At 47.6% G+C, this 23595-nt stretch overlaps 3 long non-coding RNA genes across 15 annotated transcripts; 2 read left to right on the top strand and 1 right to left on the bottom strand.

Moving 5' to 3' along the window:
* The first annotated feature begins 373 nt into the window (after nt 1-373).
* Nucleotides 374-18533, top strand: LOC123355703. 8 transcript variants are annotated; one of them, XR_006575182.1, is made up of 9 exons: nt 380-1085; nt 8969-9092; nt 11343-11463; nt 11700-11719; nt 11825-12955; nt 13269-13412; nt 13511-13595; nt 14143-14263; nt 18255-18533. It is a non-coding gene; the product is annotated as an uncharacterized LOC123355703 (long non-coding RNA). The 8 variants fall into 8 exon arrangements; XR_006575181.1 differs by having other exon boundaries at nt 388-1085; nt 12804-12955; XR_006575184.1 differs by having other exon boundaries at nt 379-1085; nt 11343-11902; nt 12804-12955.
* LOC123355719 lies at nt 11459-20454 on the bottom strand. Its single transcript, XR_006575187.1, has 3 exons — nt 20342-20454; nt 14018-14297; nt 11459-11589 (listed from the first exon to the last, which is right to left on the bottom strand). It is a non-coding gene; the product is annotated as an uncharacterized LOC123355719 (long non-coding RNA).
* LOC123355689 lies at nt 19095-22839 on the top strand. 6 transcript variants are annotated; one of them, XR_006575174.1, is made up of 4 exons: nt 19095-19306; nt 19835-19998; nt 20742-21168; nt 21936-22839. It is a non-coding gene; the product is annotated as an uncharacterized LOC123355689 (long non-coding RNA). The 6 variants fall into 6 exon arrangements; XR_006575171.1 differs by having other exon boundaries at nt 19099-19306; nt 19835-19948; XR_006575170.1 differs by having other exon boundaries at nt 19101-19998.
* The last annotated feature ends 756 nt before the right edge of the window (nt 22840-23595 follow it).

Here is a 23595-nt window from a genome sequence, read left to right as displayed (position 1 = left end):
CAACGCTCCAGGGCCTTTCAACCAACCCCACCCTAAGGGACACTGGTACTGAGGGAATTAGTTCTCTGCCTTCTATTTACTCCTGATTAAATCAATGTCTGGGCTTTACTTTGACATAGTGTGTAGTAATCACTCTCTGTACCCATAGCCTGATATAGCAGACCCACACGGATGTTTAAACTAGCTCAGAAGGGCAGATCAATATATGGGCTCAAAACTCTGTATGTCCGTGACCCTGAGGCATATCAGTGTCCTGGCATCATTTTATGCCGACTCAGATGATTCTAGACTTCACGCTCCCCTCAATGAGTAGCTGAACTAGTGGGATAGGGTGGACAGCCATCAGCACTTGACCTGCTGCAGAAACCTTCCCCCTGGCTCCCTTTCTCTGGTTAGTCACTCTGCTATGAGCCTCTGACCTGAGTGGGAGGAGGAAAGAGAAAAGATTGGGGTTTCATTAAGTCATAAAAACTTTACCCCTTTATTTCCATTTGTCTGAATTTTCACTGGTGTTAATTTTCTTTAGAAAGAAAAATAGGACTGAACAAATTCAGCTCTGGAGTTAAGTCTATAAAAGTCAGGGAAGTCACCAAGGATGAATTTTCCCCACTGTTCTTTTAATAAATACACCCTTTAATAACACTAGTGGAGCTCCCACTGTGTCTCCTGTTGCCATGAATGGTGATGCAAGGAAGTAAAGAACAGAGCAGACATCTTCCCACAGAAGCACTAGCAAACCCAACAGAAATCTTGAAGCAAGTGAGCCTAGGATGTTGGTTTGTAAATACTGTTCTAGCAGTGTCCACCTGGCCGCTTCCCAGTGGCAGTCATATGCCGCCTGATTTCTACCCTTTGGATTAAAAGCAAAGAGCCAGATACAGATACCATAACAGGGAGGGACATGGGTGGTGCTTCAGCATAGACTGAGAGCAAGGGAAGAAGTAGAAGAGCCAGAGAAGGAGAGGTGTAGAGCAGGAACACATCCCGGTAGTCTGAGTCCGCTGGAACCCAGCTATGAAGAGCTCAGCTTTCCTGTGGAGCTGTGTCCTCCTCCTGCCTCTCACAGCTGGAACCGCCGCAATGATGTAAGAGCCCTGGTTGTTTCATGTCTATATGCTGATTAGTGGGGAATGTGTCAGAGCGGGGGAATTCTATAGTGGCAGATGCCTGTTATGGGATTCCTGGGACCAAAGGGATATTTCCATAGGGTGTTTGATCTACCATTTCATTCAGTCCTGGGTCTCCGTTTGCTGCATTGCTCTGGCTCACTGGAGTTCCTTTGGCTTCCTGCGTCCTAGGAAATCTCACATATCTTGCCAAGTGTCTGTTTCATTCGGACCTTCCAAAGTTCCACACACTTTATTATTGTCCAGGAAACATTCTATTTTGGGCTGTGCTTTTCTTCCGAGAGCCACAAGTCACCATTTAAATCTTCAACCGGGACACTTAAATGCCGCAGCTCAACAAGTCTCTTAGTCAACTTTAGTGGAAACACAAAGCTTAGTTCCACCTGCTTTTCAGGGTCCTGCTATAATTTATTGGCTTTGTGTAGTTGTGGTTGCCCTCTGGAAAGCCCCTAGAGGCAGACTTTTGTGTAATTCTGAACAGAAATACAGCTCTGCTTGTATTATAGAAGAAAAACCTACACTCGGTCTCAGCCAGTGCAGGATCATTTCTTACTGTGCGTCATCTGGCATATTGGCCAGTCTAATATTAAATGTTCCAAGTGCTGCTACCCCTTCCCCTGGGAGACTACCACACAACCTGCTGTATCTCACTGTTCGATAAGATTCTGCTGATGTTCAGTCTAAAAGCTACTTTAATAGAGTCTTGCATGTTCTAATACTCTTAGCTTTGACAAGTTGCCAGCTGTCCCTTATGAGTGCTAATGCTCGCTTCATCAAAGCAGGATTCAGATTGACGGATGAAACATGCTTACTAAGAACATAAGAATGGCCATACTGGGTCAGACCAAGGGTTGATTTAGCCCAGTATCCTGTCTTCTGACAGTGGCCATTACCAGGTGCTCCAGAAGGAATGAAGTTATCATCAAGTGGTCCATCCCCTGTCACCCATTCCCAGCTTCTGGCAAATAGAGGCTAGAGACACCATTCCTGCCCATCCTGGCTAATGGCCATTGATGGACCTATCCTCTGTGAACTTATCTAGTTCTTTTTTGAACCCTGTTATAGTCTTGGCCTTCACAACATCCTCTGGCAAAGAGTTCCACAGGTTAACTCTGCGTTGTGTGAAGAAATACTTCCTTTTATTTGTTTAAAACCTGCTGCCTATTAATTTCATTGGGTGACCCCTAGTTCATGTGTTATGAGAAGGAGTAAATAACACTTCCTTATTTACTTTCTCCACACCACTCATGATTTTATAGACTTCTATCACATCCCCCCTTATTCGTCTTTTTTCCAAGCTGAAAAGTCCCAATCTTATTAATCTCTCCTCATATGGCAGCCGTTCCATAGCCGTAATAATTTTTTGTTGCCCTTTTCTGAAACTTTTCCAATTCTAGTATATCTTTTTTGAGATGGGGCAACCACTTCTGCATGCAGTAGTCAAGATGTGAGTGTACCATGGATTTATAATTCTCTTGGGGAAAATGCCATGAGATCTTTGAATGGCATAGGTAGCCAAGAGTAGGACCTTGGTTTTACATCTCATGCTAAGGACTGACTCAATAATGATGGGGGGAGGGAAGAGAGATTCCAAATAAATGGAAGTCACAAAGGGATTACATGAGCCAGCAAATCAATGCAACAGCTCCTGTTTGCACATTTGCTTCCCACCGCCCAGAAAGAAGAGGGCCATGAATGCCACCAGGGTAGCAGAACAAAAAAACCTGGCACAAACAGAGAAAGCCATTCTCAGTTCAGCTCTGTAGATACTGGCAACAACTGGATGCCAGTTCCTGAGGCTGATGCCACACAGGGTAGCAGCTCACTCCTACCTGGGTATTAAGCCACAATGTAAAAGCTGTCATACTCAAACTGACCAATGGTCCAGCTGCTCATATACCTGGCCTCCTATAGTACTAGCTTAGGCCAGTATCCCTCCTACTACCCCAAATCTATCTATTGGCCCATCTAGTCTGGTAGATATAACTGGGAGGCATTAAGGCTAAGAGAAGTGTCATCAAATCTGATGCTTCAATGTAAGCCTGTGTGTCAGAAATAAAACCAACCCATTATACACCAGTGCTCAATTAACCATGTGTGTTCTGCCTGAGTGTTACATGTCTTCTCTTGAAACATCAAGTACCAGCAATTGTCAGAGACAGGTGACATGAGCAGATGTACCTGTGGCCACAGCTGGTACAGTAGATGGCAGGATGGTAGATAGTTCAGAAGTTCCCATATTATGGTCCATTGAGCACTTTTTGGCAATCTCTGAAAAGCTGACTGCTCAAACGGTGCTGGCTCCTCCTTCTTCCCTGCTGCTAAATTGCATCAAAAGTCTGACTTTTAGACCCAGGCCAGTTGGGTACAGCAGAAGGCTACTGGATTAACAGTTTTCTGTTCCCTGACTGACCAGAGCAGGGGCTGCTCCAGGCTAATGAGAACACCTGACTGATTAGCCTGCAAAGAGTCAGGTGAGGCCATTAAGTTAATGTGACCACCTGACTCTAATTAAGGCCCTGCTAATACTATAAAAAGGGTTCACTCCAGTCAGGCAGAGGAGAGCAAGTGTGGCTGAAGGGTTGGTTAATGAAGACACTCTCAAACCATTGTTAAGGGAGCCTGAAGATAAGAGGAAGAAGAGAGAAACAAGAGAGCTGTGGGGAAGTGGCCCAGAGAAATGTAGCAACTCTGGTAGTGAAAGGTTGGCTGCCAACAGCTGCTACCATTAGGGTCCCTGGGCTGGAACCTGGAGTAGAGGGTGGGCCTGGGTTTCCCCCCAACCCACCACTACAGGAACATCTCCTGGGAGGGGAAGTCAGGCCCCTGTCAGGACAGGAGGCTAAACTGTTCTGAAATAAGCCCCCAGGGACAACAGAGACTGTAGGAGTTCTCTCACCAACCTCCTTGCTGGCCTATGATGAAAAGGGCTCAGTAGACTGTAACCCTGGCCCTAGAGAGAGAGAAGGGCTATGTGGAGGGTCACAGTGAACCACTAAGGCTAGCATAAACCACTGAGAAGTGCAGAACCCATGGGGGCAAGGTCAGAGCTCTGCCACAGTGTAAACACACTGAATACTTCTCTAGTGCTACCCAGGTACACAATGGCTGTAGTTGCAACTGGGATGTTCTGGGGTCTGACATGAGGAGGAGGTGGCTGGCATGATGGTGAAGGAGAGGTCAGGTGGCTCCCATCTGTTGGTGAAATGGAGATTAGGTGTCTGAGATTCTTTTTGAGATGTGGCCCAGTTTTAGGTATGACATGTAACAATGGCATGCAATATCAGTTGTATTAAACCTATGAATGGTTTATGTATGATTGTGTCACCCTCTATGGGAAGAGTTACCACAGCTCCTCCAGGAACTAAAAACAGTGGGGGTGATTAAGACAAATCACTGCAAGAGAGTTGCCACCCCCTGGAGTGGTTTGCTTAGACTGGTTCAGGCTGGGTTTTCCAGAGACTAGGAGACAAAGAAGGGCCTTTTGATATAAAAGAATGAGCTTGAACTGACTCATGACATTCTTTCTGGACCAGCAAACAGGGCCTTCTGTCCATGGGGAAGGGCTGGAAAGACTGCAGTCTACTACAGCCCCATATGACTGATAGGTGATCTCTGATGAGCTGTTAGCATGTCTATAGGGACTTTGATTGTTTCTATGTTTTCTCTAAAATGCTTTGTCCTTAAGAATAAAGGTGCTTGCTTAGAAAGAGCAGGGTGGTAACTTGTAACTACTGGCAATATGCTGGTCATAGCCCTTGGGGAGAAAGCATAGAACTGGCGCTAGCCTGTAGGCAGACTGGCTTCTGGGGATATCATGGGGAAGATTAGGGAGCTGGGCAGCCTTAACCCCCACAGTCAGAAAGGAGGCAGATGTGGGTCTCCACCCAAGAGGGGTGATGGCTGGAAGTTGAAAACCTTAAGTGGGTGCCCATAGGGACCCTGGAGGGGGAATACAGGTGCAATTACCCTGACACTGTGACAGATGGTTCCCATACATCAAGTGGCAGGATGTTGGGCTACACAGACCAACAGTAAGATCCAATATGACAGGAGGCCAGATACCAAATCAAACAAGCCAGTGGTGAAAGGCAAGAGTGGTCCAGAGGATAAGGCACTGGACTGGGACTCTGTAGACCTGTGTTGTATTCCAAGCTTTGCTGCCGACCTGCTGTGTGACCTTGGGCAAGTCTCTTACCCTCAGTCAGTTTCTGTTTGCCCTCTCACCCTATGCCTGTCTTGTCTGGTAAGCTCTATGGTGTAGGGATTGTCTCTTACTATAAGTTTGTGCAGTGCCTAGCACAATGCCCCCCGCTGACTGGGGGCTTCTAGGCACTACTGTAGTACAAATAAATAATTAATAAGAGGAGGAGTTTAGATTTATTAGGTGCTAGGGGAAACTTTTGGGAAAGCGGGAGCCTATACAGGAAGGATGGGCTCCACTAAACCAAAATGGAACCAGGTTGCTGGCACTTAAAATTAAAAAAGTCGTAGAGCAGTTTTGAAACTAAGGGCTGGGGGGAAAGCTGACAGGTGCAGAGGAGCACGTGGTTTGGACAGAGACATCCCTTAGGGGAGGATCTATTAATGAAGATTCTCTATGTCCTAGTAAAGAGGAGAGGATGGAAGGTGATAAAATACAGATAGGCTCTGATGAGAAATACTCAAATTTTAAAAAGTCCCATTTAATTACATCATATAATGGCAGACAGCTAAAAAGTGACAAGTTTTTAAAGTGCTTATATACAAATGCTAGAAGTGTAAATAAGATGGGTGAACTAGAGTGCCTCATATTAAATGAGGATATTGTTATAATAGGCATCACAGAAACTTGTTGGAATGAGGATAGTCAATGGGGCACAGTAATACCAAGGTACAAAATATATCAGAAGGACAGAACAGGTCATGCTGGTAGGGGAGTGGCACTATATATGAAAAAGCATAGAATCAAATGAAGTAAAAATATTAAATGAACCAAACAGTACCATAGAATCTCTATGGCTAGTAATTCCATGCTCTAATAAGAATATAACAGTAGGGATATATTACTGAGCACCTGACCAGGATGGTGATAGTGACTGTGAAATGCTCGGATTAAAGAGGCTATACAAATAAACTAAAAAATAATGGGGGATTTCAACAATCCCCATATTGACTGGGTACATGTCACCTCAGGACAGGATGCAGAGATAAAGTTTCTTGACACCTTAAATGACTGCTTCTTGGAGCAGCTAGTCCTGGAACCCACCAGAGGAGAGGCAATTCTTGATTTAGTCCTAAGTGGAGCACAGGATCTGATCCAAGAAGTGATTATAGCTGGACCATTTGGTAATAGTGACCATAATATAATTAAATTTAACATCCCTGTGGCAGGGAAAACACCACAGCAGCCCAACACTGTAGCATTTAATTTCAGAAAGGGGAGTACACAAAAATGAGGGAATTAGTTAATTAGAAATTAAAAGGTACAGTGCCAAAAGTGAAATCCCTGCAAGCTGCATGGAAACTTTTTAAAGACACCATAATAGAGGCTCAACTTAAATGTATACCCCCAAATTAAAAAAACATTGTAAGAGAATAAAAAAAGTGCCACCCTGGCTAAACAACAAAGTAAAAGAAGCAGTGAGAAGCAAAAAGCATCCTTTAAAAAGTGGAAATTAAATCCTAGTGAGGAAAATAGAAAGGAGCATAAACACTGGTAAATGAAGTGTAAAAATATAATTAGGAAGGCCAAAAAAAGAATTTGAAGAACAACAAAGACTCAAAGTAACTTTTTTTAAAATACATTCGAAGCAGGAAGCCTGCTAAACAACCAGTGGGGCCACTGGATGATTGAGATGCTAAAGGAGCACTCAAGGACAATAAGGCCATTGCAGAGAAACTAAACTAAGTCTTTGCATCAGTCTTCATGGCGGAGGATGTGAGGGAGATTCCCAAACCTGAACCATTCTTTTTAGGTGACAAATCTGAGGAACTTTCCCAGATTGAGGTGTTATTAGAGGAGGTTTTAGAACAAATTGATAAACTAAACAGTAATAAGTCACCAGGTCCAGATGGTATTCACTCAAGAGTTCTGAAAGAACTCAAATGTGAAATTACAGAGCTACTAACTGTTGTCTGTAACCTATCATTTAAATCAGCTTCTGTACCTAATGACTGGAGGATAGCTAATGTGTTGCCAATTTTTAAAAAGGGCTCCAGAAATGATCCCATCACTTATAGGCTGGTAAGCCTGCCTTCAGTACCAGGCTAACTGGTTGAAACAGACAGTAAAGAACAAAATTGCAAGACACATAGATGAATATAATTTGTTGGGGAAGAGTCAACATGTTTTTTTTTGTAAAGGGAAATCATGCATCACCAGTCTACTAGAATTCTCTGAAGGGGTCAACAAGCATATGGACAAGGGAAATCCAATGGAAATAGTGTACTTAGATTTTCAGAAACCCTTTGGCAAGGTCCTCACCAAAGGCTATTAAGCAAAGTAAGCCCTCATGGGATAAGAGGGAAGGTCCTCTCATGGATTGGGAACTGGCACAAAGGTAGGAATAAATGCTCAATTTTCAGAATGAAGAGGTAAATAGTGTTGTCTCCCAGGTGTCTGAACTGGGCTGAGTCCTATTCAACATGTTCATAAATTATATGGAAAAGGATTAAACAGTGAGGTGGCAAAATTTGCAGATGATACAAAACTACTTAAGATAGTTAAGTCCCAGGCAGAGTGCAAAGAGCTACAAAAGGATCTCTCAAAACTGGGTGACTGGGCAACAAAATGGTAGATGAAATTCAATGTTGATAAATGCAAAGTAATGCACACTGGAAAGCATAATCCCAACTATACATATAAAATGATGGGATCTAAATTAGCTGTTACTACTCAACTATCTACAATGACACCAAGATCTCTTTTTCTGAAAACATTCAATGTGCAGCAGCAGTCAAAAAAGCAAACAGAATGCCCAAAAAAGCTTATGCTCAAATAAATTTATTAGTCTCTAAGGTGCCACAAGTACTCCTGTTTTTGCTGATAGACTAACACGGCTGCTACTCTGAAACCTGTCATTAAGAAAGTGATGGATAAGACAGAAAATATGTTGCCTCTCTATAAATCCATGGTAGGCCCACATCTTGAATACTGCGTGCATATGTGGTAATCCTATCTCCAAGTTATATTGGAGTTGGAAAAGGTTCAGCAAAGGGCAACAAAAATTATTAGGGCTATGGAATGACTGCTATATGAGGAGACATTAATAAGACTGGGACTTTTCAGATTGTAAAAGAGATGAATAAGGGATGATGTGATAGAGGTCTATTAAAATCATGACTGGTGTGGAGAAAGTAAATAAGGAAGTGTTGTTTACTCCATCTCATAACACAATAACTAGGGGTCCCCAAATGAAATTAATAGGCAGCAGGTTCAAAACAAACAAAAGGAAGTATTCTTTTCACACAACATACAGTCAACTGGTGGAACTCCTTGCCAGAGGATGTTGTGAAGGCCAAAACTATAACATGATTCAATAAATAACTAGATAAGTTCAAGGAGGATAGGTCCATCAATTGCTATTAGCCAGGATGGGCAGGGATGGTGTGTCTAGCCTCTGTTTGCCAGAAGCTGGGAATGGGCAACAGGGGATGGATCGCTTAATGATTGCCTGTTCTGTTCATTCCCTCTGGGACACCTGGCATTGATCACTGTCAGAAGACAGGATACTAGGCTAGTTGGACCTTTGATCTGACCTATGATGGCTGTTCTTATGAAAGCTAATCACAGCTAGGGCCTTTCTCTTATAGAAACTATGCAGTGGCAATACCAGCTCAACTCTTCTACTCCTCCACAGAGACGATAGAGGTCAAGGGGTCCCAGTCCAGGTGACTGTAACTCTACAAACCAAAACTGGGAATCAGACACTGATCACACAATCTGTCTACCAGTCCAGCTTCTTTGACTGCACCAGCTTCCAGGTGAGCAACAGAGGCCATGCACTGAAGCTGCAACCACATTAACATGGGGTTGGGAGAACACCAGCTAGGTTCTTCTGTTGCTGGAGGAGGTAGGCAAGGATTGTATATGCGGATACCTCAGCCTTCCCCATGCACTCCTGCTTTTCAAGTACTGAGCCTCTCTGCTCCTCCTGACAGCTGTAGCAATGCACATCAGTCCTGCACTGCAGTCCCCTGCTATTAAAGTCCTGAGCTCCTGACCCACCACTTCCAACACCCCTTGATTCTGCTCTGAAGCACTGTAGTGGTGTTGTGGTCCTGCTCTGGGTAGGAGGGAGGCCACACCACCTCACGTGATCACTGCCTAGTATAAGGGAAATTAGAAGACCAGATGTTAACATCCCAACCATCCTAATAGGGTGGAACCCCAAACAGTCTATAAGATCAGGCCCTCAGGCAGGACAGAGCTAGTAAGTGGTCTATGGGCTCAGGCCCTCAGGCAGGGCAGAGCACCACATAGTTTGTCATTCTAGCTCTGGTGCACAGCAGAGAAATGCAGGCCTTTGGCCTATTGTGGGGAGGCTGCCACCCCAGGGGTGGGGTTGGCAGCAGCAGTGTAGGGGGACCTGCCCCCCCAACTCCACCTAACAGTGGTGGAGTGTTCTGCCACTGGGTCAGTGGGGAATCTAGCCACAATGTGCTAACTTGGATTCAGGCAGCAATGCAGCCAGACTAGAGTCTGCTGTCCCTGGGCTACTTCCTACTACCCCTGCATTCGGTACCTCAGCTCTGTGGATGTCCTCTGGGTAGGTAGGCAACAGTCCCAACAGCTCACCTGGGAATGCAGGCTCCTCTGGGAGCAGAGTGTCCCTTGGCTCAGCAGTGAAGTCAGCAGCCTGCAGCAAGCAGGATGCATCTGTCTCTCTCACTGTCTCGGCCCAACAGAGGTGGAGGCTTCGCCTTTTATACGGTCTGTCCTGCATTCCCACTTCCAGTAGAAGGGGCGAGTCTGGCCTGGCTCTGGGCACAAGGGGTGGCCCCTTCCTCCTCTGGGTGGATGCTACACTGTCTCCCTACAAGCACTTCCTTATTTTCTTCACTGCTTAATAAAAGACTTTGTAGAGAATGAGCTCCAGGATGAGACCAGCTGGAGCAAAAAAGTCATCCTCATTATTATTATTTGTATTACCAAAACCTCTAGAGTTCTGCCTATTAGCTATGGTTGGTTTGACTGTCTGAGAGTCCCTTCTCCTGTGGGTAGTTCAGAGGAAGTGGCCTTTGTTTAGGTCACAGGCTTTGGGGCTGGCTCAGGGTTTCAGGAGAGACAGAAGGTCCTGATCAAGCCTGTGATGAAGATGACCTTTGTACAGACAAACCTGAACGCATAGGCAAGGACAGGTGTGGCCAGGGGCCTGGGGGAGAGAGCAGGAAATTCACCCTACCATCATGGCATATCCACCATCTCCCTTGACATGCAGCTAAGCAGGGCCTGGGTCACAGGTGAGGCTGACATGCTGTCAGCACAGGCCACAATAGAGATGTCTCCCTCAGGTCCTTTAATGCCATATCTGCTCTGAGGATATTTGGGAACCCCCTCTGCTCCCCACCCCTGTTGTGGCTGTAGCACTTCAGCTCCATCACTGCTAGCAATGATGAGAGTGCTAGTGTGGACAGGGCTTGAGTGTCTCAGGAAAGATGACAGGGTGATAGCAATGTAAGTTGTCTGTCTATACTGGAGCTACATAATTGCTAGCACTGGCAGAGCTGCAACAGGGCTCAAGCCACAGCACAAGATTTTTCCCTAAGGCCCTCAGTGGCAGCAAGATCCAAATGACAATTCTCTGATGCAGAGAGAATCGCATTGCAACCCCCACCATCACAGCTCTCAGCACACTTTTATCCCACAGTCCCACCCACAACTACTGTCAATGGGGCAAAGTCGGTCACCCCAATATTGGGATTGCCTTTTCTCTGAGCAAGCTAACTATTGTTACACTTCACCATTGCAGTGCCAGCATGAACAGCAAGTGGTGGCCTAGCAGATGCAAATACTCCTGCCAGAGCAGCTTGGACAGTTCAGAGCACTGGCTCTGTCACCTGTCAGGTTAGCTGCATGCAGGCCAGAGAGCAGGTGAGGTGGGTCTTGGCTCTGCCACTCCCTCCTCGATAAGCCATGCCTTTTGATGTTCAGGATCCTTCTTTATTAGTCATTAAAGGGTATTAATTTGCTTGATTAAATTTCACCCAATTCCTCTTTCTTTTGATTTGCAGTCAAGGCACGAATTGTAACCTTGGATCAGAACTTTATTGCCAGCAATGAACCAGTAATACCAGGAGGAAAGAATCTTTATAAGCATGAAACTGACTGGAGGCCGGGTCCAGGACCCCAGGGGTTAGTGTTCTGCACTTCCAGGAGAGCTGATCTGATCTGTAGCTCCAGTCCCTTGCTCATAGTTCAGTGATTCCAATCCTTCATCAGGCATGTCCAGCTCAGCCATGAAGCTGAGTCACTCAGAACCTGAAAGATTTCAAGGGAGACTTATGGATGTTCAGTAGATCTGAAAATTTGGGGATGGGAATTTATTTCAGAAGCAACTGATCAATTGCTTCGTTCTTTCCTTTCCATAGCACACCAGGTGGAGCTGCAGGTAAGCGATGCCATTCTGAAAGATTTTAATGATCAGAACAGAAGGAGCTATATGGGGCAGCCACTTATGCCAAGATGCACAGTGACAGCCCCTGATTTCTTGCAGTTCCTCCCCTCGTCACCCACAACTTTGCAAGGAGGGTCTGGTATCCAGGCATCATTTCTTGAACCATGTCAATGACTGGTGAGTGTCACTGCACGGCAGTGGTTGGCAAACATTTCAGGAGTACCATGTACATTTTATCCTTGAATATGTTGTGGAGAATCAGGAACCCCTCTCCCACTTGAGTTTCCTTAAGAAAATGGTGAACTTTATTTAACATGGAAACAGTTAAAGAGTTTGAGATTAATACTTCAATAAGACAAACAATAGAAGCTCCCAGCTCTTCTCCTTATCTGTTCTTTTCATAGTATGGACAAAGCATGGCACCTGGTCACTTGAGCTAAAGGAGAATTGCTGTTAGCAACAAAAGGCTCATGATACCAATTTAGAGCAGTTCTAACTCCAGCCAGTTGAGGGTCGTAGAGTGTACACACTTTGCATATTACACCCATACCGGCACCCACTAGACAGTTTATTACGCTACAGAAACAGTTGCTTCTGAAACATGTTTGAACATTTTAGAGCAATGGAGTTGTAACAGTTTAGACGTGGAGTTGTAACTAACTTTGCCCTTTCAGTAACCATGGGAAGGTCCCAGCAACAGGAACACAGCCGCTTCCATTTATTCCAGTTTAGTCCATGTGCTTCCAAACCAGAAGCTGGTTCCCCCTTAGCTGCTGGACTACATTATTGCACAAAGCATGTAATACAGAGAACAATGGTGTAATAAACCGGCTCTGTGTATGTGTGTGGGAGTGAGCTGGAGAGAGAGAATCCTACCCTCTGTTGGATGGAACCAGAACTCATTTTTGTCATGGGCCCTGCACTGCTAGCAGCTAATGGAGATTTTCCTTTAGCTCAGATTGGAGCAGGAGGTTATGATTTCTATCCCTGATGCTCCTGTGAAGTTCCAAGGGCCCTGGTGTACATCATAACAATGACTGTTATTGGCAATAACCATCCCTTATTCCCATCTCTGTAGGACTCCAAAGGGAATTGCATGGTCAATGGTTGAACGTGACCCCATATCAAGGCATTGTGGATCTATTCTTCCCATTGGCTGCAGAAGCACCTTTAGGAAAATACACCATCAATATGCCTGGCCTCAAGAACACCTCAGTGTAGAGGAATATGGTAAGGGCCATTGTGGCAGGGATTTGAAGGGAGTAGGGAATGAGTGTTTCTTACAGACCCCATGCCAGAGGGGTGAGACCTTCCAGATGTGGGCAGGTAGCTATTTGGGTGCACTAGTGGCTAGCAATGTACAAGCAGCCATGCTGAACCCAGGATTAGTTCTCACCTTTCACTCAATCCTGTGTCTTCATTCTCCCACTACTGGGGCCTGCAGTTGTACCCTGGAGAAGACCTATCTCTCCTGGGAGTGAGAAGGAGGATCTGGCTCATTCATTGATCTATTCACTCCCTCCCCCTGCCCTTTCTCACACAGACAGGCACTTGCTCTGCTTTCTCTCCTGAGACCTGCATGCTGGGCCGGAGGAAAGACAGGATGTCTTTCCCATCAGGTCTGCCCATCTCTCTCCTGCTTGGGCACATTGCTGTGGGATCCCGTTGGGCCTTGCTGGGGAGAGAGGTGAGAAAGGAACTCGTTCTCCAGGATCCTTGAGGCTGGGGTGGGAGGGGAAGCCCTCTGAGTCAGACCCACTGGCCATTTCACTCTGCTTCTCACAGTGCTGCCCAAATTCAGTGTGTCAATTCAGATGCCCCCTGTGATCACCATCTTGGAGGAGAAATTCCATTTGCAAGTCGGCGGCATGTGAGCTAAAGTTAACATTTTCCTTTGGTTAAAGCTGTCCAATGAAAGGCTTTGAACACCAGCACCCTCAAAACTGAAGGCTAGAATAGTCCCTGCAGCACCCTGCCATTCTCCATTCCACCATGCAGTTCTTTGTCTGTGGTTCCTAAATCATCTAAATCTTAAAATAGAGGCACATCCCCCCCCCCACTGAGGGACATTCCCTGCAGCATTGTACCCCCTGGAGTCAGTACTGATGCAGGTGGAAGAGCATCTCCCACCCAGTCACCCAGCTCACTCCCTGCAGCATAGCACCTCACTGGGGCATCGGGGTCAGTGCTGACTGAGAGGGGAGAGCACCAACTATTGAGTCACCCTGGCCACCATCTGCTGGCTTTTTCCATGCAGCTGTTACATCATTGCCTTCCTCTGACTCTGCTTACCTTTGAGATATGATGAGTGCATGGCTGCCGGCCAGGGCCATTGACTGACGTTTGTTTGCCCATCAGGGCTGTCGATTTGAGATTATCTGTGTCAATGAGTCTTGCTGTTCTCTCTTCTAAACCAGGTACACATATGGGAAGCTAGTCCAGGGCAAAGTGCAGGCCATGGTGTGCCGCAAGCCAATATGCTATAGTTGGAGTGTCTTCAAAACAAACCAGGATATTTGTCGGGAACATTCTGGCCAGGTGAGCACAGGTAGTAGTGGTGCAAACACTGCCTCTGCCAAAGAGAGAAGGACAGAGGGGGGGATGTGTCATTGGGGAGGGAGAGAACTAGTGAATGGGGTGGGGGAACAATCTATTAATCTGACACTCTCAACCTGGTGGGATTTCAAGGGAAATCCCTGAATTTATGAGTAGCCTCACTGATCATAGTTTATAGCCCAGAAGAGGGACTTGGTCATCAGGGGAGGCTCTAGCTTTTTTGCTGCCCCAAGCACGGCGGGCAGGCTGCCTTCGGCAGCATGCCTGCAGGAGGTCCTCAGTCCCGCAGATTTGGCAGCATGCCTGTGGGATGTCCACCATACCTGCCACCGAATCCACGGGACCAGTGGACCTCCCACAGGTGTGCTGCCGAATGCTGCCTGACTGCTGCCCTCACAGGGAGCGCTGGTGCCTGGAGCCACTGCTGCTGATCATCCAGGACCAGGAGAGTTCATCTGAGATTTAACAACAAAACAGCTACAAGAATGGCCTGTGCCAATGCAAGCTCTACCCACCCACACACTGCCCACATCCATGCCTCCACCTTGACCTGGAGAGTCCATGGGTCAGCCTCCAGCTGGTGTCAATTGATATATGCTGATTCACAGCAGCAGAGGACCTGACCACATGTCCTGAGAGGAGCTTAGTCTTCAATCTCTACGACCCACTTATGTCTCGCTTATGTCTGGCTAGTGGCATCTCAGTGAACATGTAAGACATGAGCTAAGCATGTGGGATTGTCTCCCGCTAGTGACTGGACCAGACAGCATGTGGACAAGGGGGATCCAGTGGAGATAGTGTATGTAGACTTCCAGAAAGCCTTTACAAGGTCCCTCATCAAAGGCTATTAAGCAAAGTAATATCTCAGGGGATAAGAGAGAAGGTCCTCTCATGGACTGGTATCTAGTTAAAAGGTCCATTCTCAGAATGGAGAGAGAAATAGTGGTTTCCCCCAGGGGTCTGTACTGGGCCCAGTCCTATTTAACATTCATAAATGATCTGGAAAAAGGAGTAAACAGTGTGGTGGCAAAATTTGCAGATGATACAAAACTACTCAAGATAAGTCCCAGGCAGAGTGCAAAGAGCTACAAAAGGATCTCACAACTGAGTGACTGGGCAACAAAATGGTAGATGAAAATCAACGTTGATAAATGCAAAGTAATGCACACTGGAAAGCATAATCCCAACTATACATATAAAATGAAGGCATCTGAATTAGCTGTTACCACTTAGAGATTTTGGAGTCACTGTGGGTAGTTCTCTGAAAACATCCACTCAATGTGCAGCGGCAGTCAAAGTGAACAGAATATTGGGAATCCTTAAAGGGATAGATAATAAGACAGAAAGTATCATTTGCCTCTTTATAAATCTGTGGTATGCCCACATCTTGAATATTGTGTGCAGATGTGGTCGTCCCATCTCAAAAAAGATATATTGGAATTGAGAGGTTCAGAAAAGGGCAACAGAAATGATTACAGGTATGGAACGGCTGCCATATGAGGAGAGGTTAATAAGACAGGGACTTCTCAGCTTGTAAAAGAGATGAATAAGGGGTGATGTGATAGAGGTCTATAAAATCATGACTGGTGTGGAGAAAGTAAATAAGGAAATGTTTACTCCATCTCATAACACAATAACTAGTGGTCCCCAAATGAAATTAATAGGCAGCAGGTTTAAAACAAACCAAAGGAAATATTTTTCACACAACGCACAGTCAACCTGTGGAACTCCTTTCCCAAGGATGTTGTGAAGGCCAAGACCAGGGGTGGCCAATCTGAGCCTGAGAAGAAGCCAGAATTTCCCAATGTACATTGCCAAAGAGCCACAGTAATACATCACTAGCCCCCATCCGCTCCCCAGCCCCCAGTGCCTCCTGCCTGCTAGCAGCCCCCACCAATCAGCACCTACTCCCCTCTACCCCTGTAATCTGCTGTTTCACATGTGCAGGAGGCTAGGGGGGGAGAAGCAAGGGCATGGCAGGCTCAGGGGAAGGGGCAGGGGCCTTGGGGGAAGGGGTGGAGTGGGGGCAGGGATTGGGGCAGAGCAGGGAGTTGAGCAGTGAGCACCCTCCAGCACATTGGAAAGTTAGTACCTATAGCTCTAGCCCCAGAATCGGTGCCTAGGTAAGGAGCTGCATATTAACCTCTGAAGAGCCACATGCAGCTCTGGAGCCACAGGCTGGCCACCCCTGGTGAAGACTATAACATGGTTTAAAAAAAGAACTAGATAAATTCATGGAGGATAGGTCCATCAATGGCTATTAGCCAGGATGGGCAGGGATGGTGTCCCTAGCCTCTGTTTGCCAGAAGCGGGGAATGAGCGACAGGGAATGGATCACTTGACGAGTGCCTGTTCTGTTCATTCTCTCTGGGGCAACTGGCATTGGCCACTGTCTTTCAGGATACTGTGTATGGTATGACCCAGTATGGCCGCTCTTATGTTCTTATAAGAGCTTGTTGTTTTCACAAAATGAAGGTGTCTCTGCAATAACTCAGTGCCTGGGCCTAGGGCTTGGGCTTTTGGTACTCTAGCCCCTAGATTCAATTGCTGCTGGTGAGCTGTGCTGGGATTATTGCACTCATGGTTGGTTGATTAGGACGTTCTCCTGTCTCCCAGATAAAAGGGGAGGGCTGCCTTGCTGTGATGTTGGACACTAAGGTCTATAACCTGACTCTTCAGAACAGTTACCAGTTCAGGCTAGATGCTGTGGCTTCCCTGGAAGAAAGTGGAACAGGTATAAGGATTCCAGATTTGGAGGAAGGGCTCTGATTCTCCACTGATGGTCTCTTCACCTAATGTTTTTCCTCACCCTGCATATTCTCCCACAAGGCTCCCCAGGGAACCAAGCTTGTTCCCATTAAAGCCAATGGAAGTTTCACCATTGATTCCCTGGGGAGTAGGACTGGATCAAAGCCTGCAAAATGGAGAGGATGTTTCTGCTCAGATAGAGGTGTTGGTTCTTTTACTTTGGATGCATTAGAAATGCACAGGAAGCTAGGTCAGACCCAGCTGGATTGTTTTGTATAATTGGAGATATACTTATCTCCTAGAGCTGGAAGAGACCTTGAAAGGTCATCAAGTCCAGCCCCCTGCCTTCACTAGTAGGACCAAGTACTGATTTTTTTTGCCCCAGACCCCTAAGTGGCCCCCTCAAGGATTGAGCTCACAACTCTGGGTTTAGCAGGCCAGTGCTCAAACCACTGAGCTATCCCTCCCCTCTTTATTAACCACAGCGTCCTGTGACACCTTATAGACTAACAGATGTATTGGTGCATGAGCTTTCGTGGGTGAATACCCACTTCTTCGGATGCATCTTTGCTGCTTTTACAGATCCAGACTAATATGGCTACTCCTCTGATGCTTGTTCTTTATTGTAATCTGGGAAAGGTGTTTCGGCATGGGATGGGGAGGGAATGGGTCAGGAGACCCATGATATTTTCAGCAGTCCCACAAACTCCTCAGACATTGGCTGTGCATTATTTGGGAGCTTGCATTTTGCCTATCCCTCCCTCCCCTCCCCCAACACAAATAATGCAGGATTGTTCCCTACACTCTGTTCTCTGGGGCTTTGTGTGCTAGTTATAAATGTCCCTAGCAATGGGGCACCCACCCCTTCCCTTGGGCAGGCTCTTTCTCCATCTCATAGACTCCCTCACTGGTCAAAAATGTTTCCTGATTAGCCACCCTAGAATCTTCCCTACTTGCTCAGTTTCATCCCATTCCCTCTAACTTTCCGGCTTTGAGCTCCAATAATGAACTCCCCTTCCTTCTCGAGGCTTATTTCCCTACAGATCCATGTCACTGTCCCTGCTTTACATAGAACAGGCTCTCTCTGCTGCCTTGTGAAAATGACTCTCAGGTGTGAATGGAGAAGCCCCCAGACCATCTCATAGATCATGATACCAGGGGCATCTAATCTGACTGCCTTCTCTTAGTCACATGATGTGCACCCCCATGTTCTCTGTTCTCATAGGGTTGGAGTTCAACACCACCACTCAGACCTGCAGGGTAACTTCATCCATCATACACTCCAGTTTTTGGATAATATCTACTACCAGCCAGGATCACCATACCGTGGGATGGGTAAGTGAGCTAGGAAGATGCTAGGGAAGGAAGAGGCAAGCCCAACTCAGGGGCTAAGGGAATGCCGTTGTCATGAGGCCCTTAAAGGGGGTCACCTTGCTCTGAGCTGCCACAGCCCCTTGTGCGTAGCCTCTCTTTATCTCTTAACATCCTCACCGAGGGAGAGAATAAGGCTCAGGGGTGGCTCTACCTTTTTGGCCGCCCCAAGCAGTCATGCGCGGGAGGCGCCCCGGAGCCACGGGAGCAGCGGACCTCCCGCGGGCATGACTGCGGAGGGTCCGCTGGTTGCGCGGCTCGGCTGGACCTCCCGCAGCTGCGGACGGTTCGCAGGTCCGGCGGCTCTGCTTGAGCTGCCGCAGGCACGCCTGCGGGAGGTCCAGCCAAGCCGCGGGACGAGCGCCCCCTCCGCAGTCATGCCTGCGGCAGGTCCGGTCGTCCCGGGGCTCCGGTGGACCTCCCGCAGGCATGACTGCGGCAGGTCCGCCGGCCCAGCCTGCCGCCCCCCCGGGAAAGGGCTGCCCCACGCGCGTGCTTGCCGCGCTGGGGTCTGGAGCCGGCCCTGGTAAGGCTGGTCACTTTATTCAGAACTGGTGGGGGTGGGTTAGGGATTTGTTCATGGGGTTGTCAGCCTGGAGCGGGGGCCAGGGGGAGAAGGGGAGATCAGCTGTTGGGGAGGGTTATGGGGCTTGTTGCAGGGTGATTCATGAGCTGGGAGGGGGTAGCTGGTCAAGTCTACACCTCAATATGCCCTGCTTCCTTTCTCTCTTCTTGCAGCTGAAGCTCAACAGTGCCAGTGGGATACCCTTGAACACAAAGGTTTTTCTCACTGTATACTACAGGGGCAAAATGCAGACTGAGACCTACCTCATGGACCACACAGGGGTGGCCTCTTTCACTTTGGACACTTCACCATGGAGGGACAGTGACAAGGTTTCATCATAGGTGAAGCCCAACTTGTGAAGAATGTTTTGCATTTACACGGGGCTGTGCAAGCATTAATTGGTGATCCCCACAGTGAGGCAGGCCAGTGTCATTAGCCCCATTATACAGAGGACAAAACTGAGGGGCAGAGCAGTAAAGTGACATGCAGGAGGCTATAGAGGAAGTCCATGGCAGAGCCAGCATTAGCACTGAGTAATTCCTGGCCCCTAGTTCCATGTGCAGTGCCATAGGCCAAGCTGTCTCTAAATGGGAAGGCATTGCTAAAACTAGGGTTTGGGGTAATGTGTCATGGGTGGAGGGGTGGGGGACACCACATCTGCTCCTGCAAGTCAGTGATTTGGGGGCATCCAGGTGGTGACTCCTCCTGGGCTGGCATGGAAGGGCTCTGTAGGTTTGGCCAGCTGGAGAGATTAGAGGGAGCTGGACTATCCTGCATGGGAAGGGGAGACAGGGAGAAGTGTGTGAAATGATGAACAGGGTGGAGGATGCCCACCGGTGGTATGGTCTATGCTATCCTTGTAACTGCAGAACAAGGAGGCACTTAGGATGTAAGAAGCAGAAGGTGTAGAACACATCAGAGGCAAAGCTTTTCTTGGAACGTCTGGTCAGACTGTGGAACCTGCTGCTGCACATAGACTCAAGGTAAAGAGCTCTGAAGCCATCAGTGAAGGAGAAGAAAGGTGGCCCTGTGGGTAAGTTCTGTTTCAGGACTTAGAGGGGGGTGCAGTTCTGACTCTGTTGCAGAGTCGGAAAATGCATTACAGGCAGGGGCAGCTCTAGACATTTCACCGCTCCAAGTACAGCGTCATGCTGCGGGGGGTACTCTGCCGGTCACTGGTCCCGCAGCTCCGGCGGACCTCCTGCAGGCACGCCTGCAGGAGGTCCACCGGAGCCACGGGACCAGAGGACCCTCCGCAGGCATGCCACCGAAGGCTGCCTGCCCCCCCCGCCCCCGGCACCCGGCAGAGCGCTGCCCCAAGCACGTGCTTGGCGTGCTGGGGCCTGGAGCCGCCCCTGATTACAGATGGTTTTTACCTTCCCCATAAGCATCAAGCCTTGGCCTCTATATACAAGACAAGCATAGAAGGACCAGAGGTCTCATCCAGTAACTCAGGCAGGATACCAGAGTCGGGTGGTCTGATCTGTTCCAGTGGGAGGAGGGACACTGCCATGGTACAGCTCATTGTGACAGTAGGCTACATACCAGCCAGATGTGGATCAGCTCGTGTCTTGTTGAACAGGGCTGTGTGGGAAATGCCAGCCCTATGCAGAAGGGTGATGATAGACCCACAGCCCTCCTTCCAGCCTTGTCAGGTGGACATCTAGCCCTGATACTTGAGACAGTGCAGAGTCCACCCTGTGGACAGCATCAGGCCGGGCTGGGCAAGAACTGGGAGTACCTTCAAAGCACACCACTGCCCTTTCTCTGTCCCAGGCAAAGTCCACACTGGAGATCCCAAGGCACAGCTTTACAAAAGTGGTCCCATCTTACAGCACGGCCTTCCGCTCACTGAGGCCCTTCTATTCCTCCAGCAACAGCTCAGTGAAGATCTACCCACACGGGGCATGCTGCCTGCCTTGCAGGGGCATGCAGCAGGCCCCATTTGCTATCACATCCTGGCAAAGGAGCTGGAAGAGGGAGCTGCCCAGGTGCAGTTTTACCATCTGGTGGGTGCACAGAAAGGGGCAGTGAGCAGAGGTGGGGGCACATCCCTCCCCTGAGGTTGCCCAGAGACTACCTCAGCAAACCATAGAGACGAGATACCCTCAGCCCACATCTGTGTATGTTTCTTCTCAGGTTTTGGCCAGAGGGTCCCTTTTTCTCCACGGCCAGAGTACAGTTCCTCTTGATGCCCAGCTAGGTAAGCTCCCAGCTACTTTCTGGGTGACAGAATAGAGAGCTTATAGAAAATAACCCTCCATCTGGGCCATCTTAGCTATTTGGAAGGAGAGGGCAGAGATCAGAGAGCCTGCGAGCAACAAGGGAGAGCAGGGGGGCATAGATGTACAAGAGTGAACTGAAAGTTACAGGTGCCTGTAGTGCCACATGGCAGCAGAAATATCCTGTCTGTCTTGTTTCCTTTTGTTCTCTTCTCTTCCCCCCCCCCCCGACCAACTTGTGGGACTCTGATCCTGTTAGATCTCACATTCAAAGCAGCCAGGGCCTGGGTCAGTTCTTGTCTGAGAGCCCTCCAAGGGGAACGCCAGCGTGCTGTAGAAACTCATGGGGGTGACTCATTAGGAAGCAGCAAAGAATCCTGTGGCACCTTATAGACTAACAGACGTTTTGCAGCATGAGCTTTCGTGGGTGAATACCCACTTCTTCGGATGCAAGTGGACTCATTAGGAAGCACTCTCCTATCAAGTCTGTGCTGACCCCAATGCCTCAGTGTGGTGCTAGGGGATGCTGTGCTGCAGGGTGGGGGAACTCAATAGGGGGAGCTCTCCCCTCAGTCAGTATTGACTCCAATGCCTAAATATGGTTTGCCATTTGGCATCACAATAGCCCTGTACAGTCTTGTATAGGAAGAAATTGAATTAGGTTTGGCTGAGTCATTAGCATTTGAAAATTGCATATTATACATGCACAGCAGATGTTTTTGCTAACCTAGCTTGGTTCACACTTCAGGAAGACTCCAGTGTGCATTTGCATTCAGATACCTGAGCTGTGTCGTGAACAACCTACTCCCTGAATTGCCCCAACCTGGCAGGACAAGGATTTTCTTCACCTAAAAAACACTCCTTTTGCCTAGGGAAATGTTCCTATAGCTGGTAGCTAGAAGGGCCAGCCAGTATGTTCCAGGGAGGGATAGCTCAGTGCTTTGAGTATTGGCCTGCTAACCCAGGAGTTGTAAGCTCAATCCTTGAGAAGGCCACTTAGGGATCTGGGGCAAAAATTGGTCCTGCTAATGAAGGCAGGAGGCTGGACTTGATGACCTTTCAAGGTCCCCTCCAGTTCTAGGAGATTGGTATATCTCCAATTATTACCTAATCTCTTCAGGAGCAGAGTTCATCTACAGCGCCACAGAAGTTGAGTCAGTCAGGAGCACTGCAGAACCAAAGTATGTTAGGAGCTCCCTGCTGAGATCCTAAGCGCTGCTGGAGCAGTACTAAGGAGGGAATTTTCTCTAATTTTAGGAAGTTTGTGTGCATCAGTTTCCCCTATGTGCTGCAGTTACCTACTGGGTGAAAAGGGACTATTTGTTCTCGAGGCAGGCTAAGACCAGGTGTAAATGGTGCCTACGGTTCCATATCAATGGAGCTCTTGAGAAGACAATGGTGAATCCAATTGCCTAGACATGGCCTAGCAAGCACCATCATAGAGTGATATAGATTCCCCGTCTCTCTGCCAGGAGGCTGAGCTGCATCTCCCAGCTCGGGATCAAAGGACTGTGGGGTATGAGGAGGAAGTTAAGTGTCAGCTGTGGGAAGCAGTCAGGATGGATTGTGCTGTAACTTTCTTTGCTCTGTGCTAACCAAGGACTTTCTATGCTGTGATCCAGTCCACTAATAAACTTGTCTGTTTTACAACACTGGCTGAGGGCTACTTGCAATGCTGACAGAGGAGGTGCATTACTCCCCAAGATTGTACAAGGGGTCTGTCTCAGCTGGACTTGCTCAACAGAGATCACTGTGTGAAGCAGGGGTGCTGAGGGACCAGAGGTCCAGCCTAAGGAGGCAGTGGATTCCCCAGGAGGTCTGGCACACTGAAGGCTGTTCCAAAGCAGGCGCAGGCATAACATCCATCCTGTGGAACTGGGACACTTTGTTGAACTCAAGTTTTGCAGACAAACTGCTGCAAATGGGAGGCCAGCTCCCCTCTACTACTACAGGACTCTATCATGCTAGCAAGCGGCTGTCCACCTACTAAACCAACCATAGAGTAACCTACAATTTTCCCAATAACCTTCATTGTTGCCAGTCTCAAAAGTTAAACAATCATGAGTCAGCCCCTCTAAAGTCATGAAATTGGTCCCAAGGTGCCTGCAGGGAATACATCACATATCTCTCTGTGAGACAGATGCATGTATATCTATCATTCTCTATAGAGATAGAAAGATAGTCATGTACCTTTATTTGCTATTTTTCTCACTATCTCTGATACTATGGGATAGTATTAAAATGGAAAAAAGTCAATGATGGTTATGAAGGAGATTAGAGAGACACAATGTCAGATAGTAAATAGTCAGTATGAAAGTTTTAGAGTTCACTTAAATAGCTGAAAGCTAAGAAATAAAAATGATGACACAAGATGACAAAGCACCAGGTTTAATTTTTAAAGCAAATTT

Source organism: Mauremys mutica, chromosome 1 (assembly GCF_020497125.1).
Source record: "Mauremys mutica isolate MM-2020 ecotype Southern chromosome 1, ASM2049712v1, whole genome shotgun sequence".
NCBI classification, from domain to species: Eukaryota; Metazoa; Chordata; order Testudines; family Geoemydidae; genus Mauremys; species Mauremys mutica.
This window is presented reverse-complemented; position numbering and strand designations above follow the sequence as displayed.